This window comes from Amblyraja radiata, chromosome 6 (assembly GCF_010909765.2).
Source record: "Amblyraja radiata isolate CabotCenter1 chromosome 6, sAmbRad1.1.pri, whole genome shotgun sequence".
Lineage (NCBI taxonomy): Eukaryota > Metazoa > Chordata > Chondrichthyes > Rajiformes > Rajidae > Amblyraja > Amblyraja radiata.
In genome coordinates, this window is record NC_045961.1 from 38,626,397 (window position 1) to 38,634,338 (window position 7,942).

The window sequence follows — 7,942 nt, forward strand, 5'->3', positions numbered from 1 at the left end:
TTTTTCGCAGAGTAGATTTGTTTTGCAGCTTGTTGCGGGTAAAATGTAGTGGAATCAGTTTGGCAGGGTTTACAAAAGTGACAATTGAGGATTGGCACTTGAGGGGAAAATAAACTACAGAGCAATTATAAAGTATAAAGGGCCTATCCCACTTGGCGATTTTTTACGGCGACTGCCGGCGTCATATTGGTGTCGCCAGTGTGAAAGCTACATCTTCTAGATGCGCTGGGATGCATCCTCAGTGATGTGACCAGGGGTCATCGGGTGTTTCGGGTCTCACAACATCAGACACCCTCGCCCAGGCGACCCAGCCGGGGTTGATCAGGCCCCGCTTTCGCCTCAGCAGCAACCGCCCACGGATCAGCCCTCTTAATCCAAAGGCACCTAGTGGCTTTCTCTGTGCCTTCGCTTGCGGATTGAATGGCCCTCTTCTTTGCCAGCCCCGTAATGCCCAACTGGTTAAGGACTTTGCAGAGTGAGAATCCTGCAAAGCCTCTACAGCCCACCTCTATGGGCTCATAGTATGTCTTCCAGCCGCTGCCCTGGCACATCTCCACCAGTTCCTGGTACTTTGCGCGTTTCCTCGCGTTAGCCTCTTCAATACGCTCTTCCCAGGTCGCTGTCAGCTCCAGAATGATCAGCTGTTTTGTCACTGGAGGTGATGATCATGTCTGGCCGGTGTGATGTTGCTGTGATGTGCTGTGGAAATTTCAGCTGTTTGCCCAGATCGACGTGCAGCTGCCATTCAGTGGCTGTGTAGAGGAGGCCCGTCCTTGTTTTTGGTCGAGGCTTCTCTCCAGCTTTGACAAAAGTGATTGATTTCTTTGGGGCGTGGTGGCGTTTGCTATTACCGATGGCAATGGCTATGCTCTCAGCAACCACCTTGAGCACCTGGTCATGGCGCCACCGATAGCGACCTTCCCCAAGAGACTTTGGGCAGCTGCTGAGGGGATGTTCTAATGATCCTCTTCCAGAGCTAAGTGGGCAGGAAGGTATTTCACTCTTGCCCCAGACGTGGAGGTTAGCTGGGCTTGATAGGGCATCGTAGACAGCTTGGACAAGGAACCGAATGCACTGGAAGTCTGCCTGCATGATGTTTGACCAGGTAATCCTGCGCTGGTATGCTCTCCCACCTTGTCCACGCTCCCTGCTCTCTGAGCCCCACCGTCCTGCTCACACGCTCTTCCTCCACACCTGCTCGGACCTCTTCCTGGATTAGATGGAGTCTCTCCTTGCCCCGGGCCTTGCCTATTGGTGTCTTAGGGAAGTATCCCAAACCCACTCTGCCAGTTACCATGACTCCCATCAATGCCTTTTGCCTTAGGCGTGACTCTGCCACCTCCACTGCTTTCTCTGCCCCCCATTTCCTCCCTGTTCTCACCTCGATGCCAGCCGATGACACCTTCAGGTCCCTGGAGTCCCTGTACTGCAGAGCTTCTCTTGTTCGCGCCACCATAAACTCTTCCGTGAGGCCACTGAATGGGAACTGCAAGATGTTACTGGTCCCATACAATGCTGCACTGTTGAGGCTGTGGGGAAGGCCAAGCCACCTGGGGAGAAAGCCGCTGATCTTCCTTTCGAGGGACTCAACTGTGGTCAATGGAACAGCGTAAACCAGCAGAGGCCACAGGACACGGGGCAGGATGGAATGCTGATAGATGCAGGCCTTGAATCTGCCTGGCAGACCTGACGTTGACTTGGGTGAGCCAGGCTTCAAGGTCTTCGATGGACTTTTGAATGGCGGCAGAGTCTTTCAGTTGCGTCAAAAAGCTTCTCCAAACGCTTGACAGGTTGCTCAGTGATGGAGGGAATGGCAGTTCTGGATAGTAAGAAGTGGAATCTGTCAGTCACCTTCCCCTTCTTCAGCACCGTGGATCCTTGCCCAGGTGATAAGTTTCTCAAGACCTTGTAGGATCCACCTACTTCCTGGGACCGATGTTGTGGTGATGGTAAGGTCAGCCATAAAAGCTCTTATTGTGGGCTGTCGTACACCAGACTTGGTTACGGGGGCTCTGCATTCCACCTGGGCTGACTTGGCCGCCATGTTCATGGCAAGAGTAAAAAGAATAACAGAAATGGTGCAGCCCATTATTATTTTTTCAAGCCAATGCCAGTCTGATGTTTCTGACCCAGAAGTCACCCTCAACCTGAAATTATGGTATTAATTCAGGATGAGGACCGTGATCTTACTGGGAACATGGTGTTGGTGTAATGCAAGCTCAACCAGTGTGTGCTGTATGGACCCATAGGCATTGGCGAGGTCCAACCACAGAACAACTAGGTCGCCTCTGTTTTCAACATTTCAAAATCCAACGGCAACAAAAAAAAGTTGAGACACCTGGAAAAAACAGCTCACGTCATACGTCACCACCGCTTGACACCGCAAATTTTTCGGTGACCTGATACGTCAGTCAATGATACCGGCAGTCGCCGAACAAATCGCCAAGATTACTCTACTGGCCTCTAGCAGAGGGCTGAACAGACTGAATGGCTGCCTTCTGTAGGCAGACATTTATGTTGTCAGAGACAGAAAGCTAGACAGAAAGATGCATGTGTGTTGCATTGTCTTGCAGTCCTTTCAGCACCAGATACTGCATGTAGCGCACCAGCTATAATCTAACTAATAAATTATCGCCATCACTTGCCTCCGTTAATGAACCCCGAAACACTATTACCTTTTTTAATTATGTGCCTGAATTTTTTTATCTGTTTTCCACACGCAATTTAGTGCTCCTACATTGCATTAACGTTACATTTTACAGATAGTTTTACTATGACACATTTCCATAACATGAATCTGATATAACATAGATGATAAATTGGGAAACATTATTTGTAACACGCAGGCTGCATTGGTTTTAACGTGATTGTTTTGAGGGATTAAAGAGCCACTTTAATTATTATTACCTTATGAAATGACAAGTGGGAAAAATAAAAGTTGTCTGGAATGGGGATTAGGTCTCGACCCGAAACGTCACCCATTCCTTCTCTCCAGAGATGCTGCATCATGTCCCGCTGAGTTACTCCAGCCTTTACGCGGAAGTCCATTCTGGACATACATGGTGCCCACACTGAGTGGTGAGGTTTGCCTGCAGTTTTGGGGCGAGGGATTTAAATCTATCGGTTTACGTTGCCCCAGGCCCAGAAACCAACAGCAGGTCCTTGCAAAGTGTTCAAGAAGGAACTGCAGATGCTGGAAGATTGAAGGTACACAAAAATGCTGGAGAAACTCAGCGGGTGCAGCCTGGGTTGCTTGCGTCCGGATGGCATGAACGTTGAATTCTCCCAATTTTGCTAGCCCTTGCTGTCTCCTCCCCTTCCTTAACCCTCGAGTTGTCTCCTCCCATCCCCCGCCCTCGGGCTCCTCCTCCTCCCTTTTTCCTTCCTTCTTCCCTCCACCCCCCATCAGTCTGAAGAAGGGTTTCGGCCCGAAACGTCGCCTATTTCCTTCGCTCCGTATATGCTGCTGCACCCGCTGAGTTTCTCCAGCATTTTTGTGTACCCGCAGGTCCTTGCAATGTTGGGCCTCTCCTGTGTTGTGCTGCCCACCACCTCTTATACTGTGTTCAAAAGGGAACTGCAGATGCTGGAATATCGAAGGTACACAAAATTGCTGGGGAAACTCAGCGGGTGCAGCAGCATCTATGGAGCGAAGGAAATAGGCGACGTTTTCTGAAGAAGGGTTTCGGCCCGAAACGTCGCCTATTTCCTTCGCTCCATAGATGCTGCTGCACCCGCTGAGTTTCCCCAGCAATTTTGTGTACCTCTTATACTGTGTTCATCAGAGCTGGTGCAGGATTCAAGACCCACTGATTTCATTTAGGATTTCAACCCTGCAGATTAGAAGGCAGAGGAGAAATGCTTTCTTTTTGTAAATTACTTTACACGAATTTAATGCTTTTAAAATTTTCGACTGAGTTACTCAATAATAACATCCCAAATATATCAATTTCCTTTTGATTATTTATTTAAATATATCCAATGGCTCTGAATTTTATTACCTTTGGCAACTGGCATAGTTCTGCCATAGTTTTTGTCTTCTGTCAAAGCCTGATAGAGGTCTGAAGAAGGGTCCTGACCTGAAAAATCACCTATCCTTTTGTCCAGAGATGCTGCCTGACTCACTTAGTTACTCCAGCACTTTGTGCCTATCTTTTTTTTAAATAAACCAGCATCTGCAGTTCTTTCCTATTACCTGAGAAGTCATCTGGGGTCAGAGCCTTGGTACCACACAATGCAGATTTAGCCACAGCACCTTGGGAAGGCCTCTGCCTTGGGAAGGCCACAGCACCTTGGGAAGGCCTTTAAAAACATTGCACCTTAAACTCGTAGAAAGCTAGGTTTTAGCTGTAAGGATGCATTTATTGTTCTTGCAAACTATTTTTCAACACAGGCTTAAGACTGAAAGCTTCTGAAAGCTTGATGCAAATGACTAATTTAATCAATTTTTTACTTGATTAACTGAAATGTAATCAATATTCCATGCCAAGTTTAGATGAGCTGAAGTGATCTTGTGTTAGCTGCTGTCACATTGTGTTGAAGAGGGAGCCATATTTTTATGAAGCACCTGCAATGATGCTGCAGCAATTGCACACTATATACATTCTCCAATGTATGCACTTCATGGTTTTAACCCTGCAGATTTTTTTTTTCTAGCTGAGCACTATCATTATGTTGTCAGCTATATTTAAGCTTCAATATCCTTCGGCAGAATATTGATGTAGCTTTTGGCATTATTTTTTAAATGGACGACTGACATTATGCTCACAAAGACATTAATCTGTTTATATATTTTAAGTGCACTGTCCACTTCACACTCTCAACTAATGAGATTCCAATCCGTCTCAAGCCTAGATCATATTTTATTTTTGGCACATTGACACAAGGTTCTTCAAACTAAACTTGGAGTTTTAAAACTTAAAGCTTTTATCATTCTTAATATTACAAGAAATAGCATGGCTGTATCCCGATGTTTGTAGGAATACATTAGATTATGATATTTGGAAAACAAAGGTGTAACATTTGTGCAAAAGTGACACTTTGTGCCAAAATAACACTGATTAATGTTGCTAGCTGTTATTTATACACCAACGGAACGGTGATCTCCTTTGTAGAGCATGTACCAAGATCCAGGAATTTGCTTGCCAATATTAATTGATCTACTATCTTTGAAAAGCAACATTCACTTTTGTGAAGTTGGTGTATTTGAGGTAAATCAAACTCTCACTTTTAATTTTTTTTAAAAGAGGCACGAACTGCTGGAGTAACTTGAGCAACGTCCCTGAGAAACATGGATAAGTGACGTTCGGGTTTGACTGATCTGAAGAAGGGTCCCGACCTGAAATGTCATCTATCCTTGGTTTCCTGTTACTCCAGTCACTTGTCTTTTTTTTGTTAACCTACATCTGCAGTTCCTTTTGCACTTTTAATCCCAATGTAGTATGCATCAATGACTGCTAACCAACGTCTTTAGGACCTAAACTTAAATATGAATGAATTAATAAGTTTATTGGCCAAGTATTCACATGCAAGGAATTTGCCTTGGTGCTCCACCCACAAGTGACAATGACATACAGTGACAGTTACGAATGACACATAAAACATTAAACGTTAATAATAAAATATTATTGATTAAACATGTGAATTAAGTAAAATACCAGATCAAAGTGAGGCTGCAGATTTTTGGCTGTTGAGTAGAGCAACTACTCGTGGATAAAAACTGTTTTTATGTCTGGCTGTGGCAGCTTGGACAGTCCGGAGTCGCCTTCCACAGGGAAGTGATTCAAAGAGTTTGTGGCCAGGGTAAGAGGGGTCAGAGATTATCTTACCCGCTCGCTTCCTGGCCCTTGCAGTGTACAATTCGTCAATGGAGGGATGGTTGCAGCCAATAACCTTCTCAGCTGATCGGACGATTCGCTGCAGCCTCCAGATGTCGTGCTTGGTGGCTGAGCCAAACCAGACCATGATGGAGAAGGTGAGAACGGACTCTACGACGGGCATATAGAATTGGACCATCATTGCCTGTGAAGGATTGTACTTCCTCATGTATCTTTCATGGTTAGGAATTGTTTTAGAAGATGTTAAAAATCTCTCTTGTTGAAAGGCAAATCTTGCTCTCCTTTTTGTCTCTGACCGAAACTGTTCTTATTTCTATCATCAATTTTAAGGTTTACTAGACCAAGGGCAGACTCATTGGGTCTGCTCCCCCAACGCAGCCGTTCCCTACCCGTAGCCCCCACGGGAGTCGTGGTCCTGCAACTCAAGCGGCTCAGGAATGAGCAGTGCGGCTGGTTTTAAATGGCGTCTTTGAGGCGAGATGCGGGCGCCAGCAGCCGTTATGGTCGCTGGGCAGCAGGAGGCGACAAAATGAGTGAGTGGGGGGCAGAGAAGGTTTTAATGACGAAAACATAACAAAATCTAATGAGGAGTGGATAGTTGGAATGAAAAGTGAAATGTCCACCTAAATGGCTGCTTCTATGGGTGAGAAGCCAGTTTACTTTTGAAATATTGGGGGGTGGGGGGAGGGGGGAGAAGGATTTGATTAAAAACGTGTACTTACACACGACGAAATGTAATGAGGAGCGGATACTTAGAAAGAAAAGCGAAATCTCTACCGAAATGGAAAAGATCTCGGAGATTGAGCGTGTGGATTCGGCGTGGCAATGAATCAAAGGAAGAAATGCAGCCGGCAGCCGTACATGTAAATGGATCCATTCCAATTGGACATCTGCGAGCATCGGCCATTCCGATTGGACATCTGCGAGTATTGGGCATTGTGACATCACACGATGGAACGAATCAAAAGGCAGAAAGGCAGCCGGACGGCAGCCGGACGGCAGGCGGCAGGCACAGAGTTTTAATAGTATACTAGACCAAGTGCAGACCCGTTGGGTCTGCTCCCCCAATGGTGTGATCCCCCAACCCAATATTCCACCATGCACCCGTCTCCTCCAATGGAACTGAAGCCGTTCCCAAATGTAAGATTCCAGCACTCCCCTGCCTCCCTCAGCAGTGGATTTTAAAAAAATTCCAATTGCACCTCCTCTGCCTGCTGCAGCAGTGAAAAGTTCAGAGTGTTCCTGTCTTGTAACTTTGTTTCGAAGTGTGTTGGAAGCTGATAGGAAGGAGCAGCCGTCAACGAATCAAAAGGCAGAAAGGCAGCCGGACGGCAGCCGGTCGGATGGCACGAGAGTTTTAATAGTATACTAGACCAAGTGCAGACCCGTTGGGTCTGTTTCCCCAACGGCGTTTGCGGGGGGGGGGGGTGAGAAGAGGGGAGGGGAGGGAGGGGAGAGGAGGAGGAGGAAACGGGATAGATTTGGGAGGGAAATGAGAGCGGGGTAGGGGGTGAGAGATGGGGAGAGAGATGTGGGGGAGGGGGGATGGGGAAGATGGGGAGGAGGGAGGAGGGGAGAGGGGTGGGGGAGAGAGGGGAAAGAGTGGGGAGGGAGAGTGGAGGGGAAGGGGGAGAGTGGGGAGGGAGGAGGAGAGGGGTAGGGGGAGTGATGGAAGAGGGACAGAGGGATGGGGAAGGGGGTGGGGGGGAGAGGGAAGGGGGTGGGGTAGAGAGGGAAGGGGGGTGGGGGAGAGAGGGATTGGAGAGGGTGAGGAGAGGGGGAGGGGGAGGAGAGAAGGGAGAGAAGTGGAAGAGTGGGGAGGGAGGGAGGGGTAGAGGGGTAGCGGGAGTGGAGGAAGAGAGATGGGGGAGTGGTGGAAGAGGGACAGAGGGGTAGGGGAAGGGGTGGGGGAGAGAGGGGAAGAGAGAGGGGTGGGGGTGGGAGAGGCGTGGGGTAAGGGGATAGAAGTGAAAGAGTGGGGAGGGAGGGGTAGGGGGAGTGGTGAAAGAGGGACAGAGGGGTAGGGGGAAGGGGGTGGTGGTAGAGAGGGAAGGGGGGTGGGGGAGAGAGGGATGGGTGGGAGAGGAAGAGGGGTGAGTAGAGAG

General features: G+C 48.0%; 1 protein-coding gene across 2 annotated transcripts in view; it reads left to right on the forward strand.

Annotated features, from left to right (window-relative positions):
* Nucleotides 1-7,942, forward strand: part of gab2 (GRB2 associated binding protein 2) — a 232,045-nt gene that overhangs the window by 71,131 nt on the left and 152,972 nt on the right. The window lies entirely within an intron of this gene.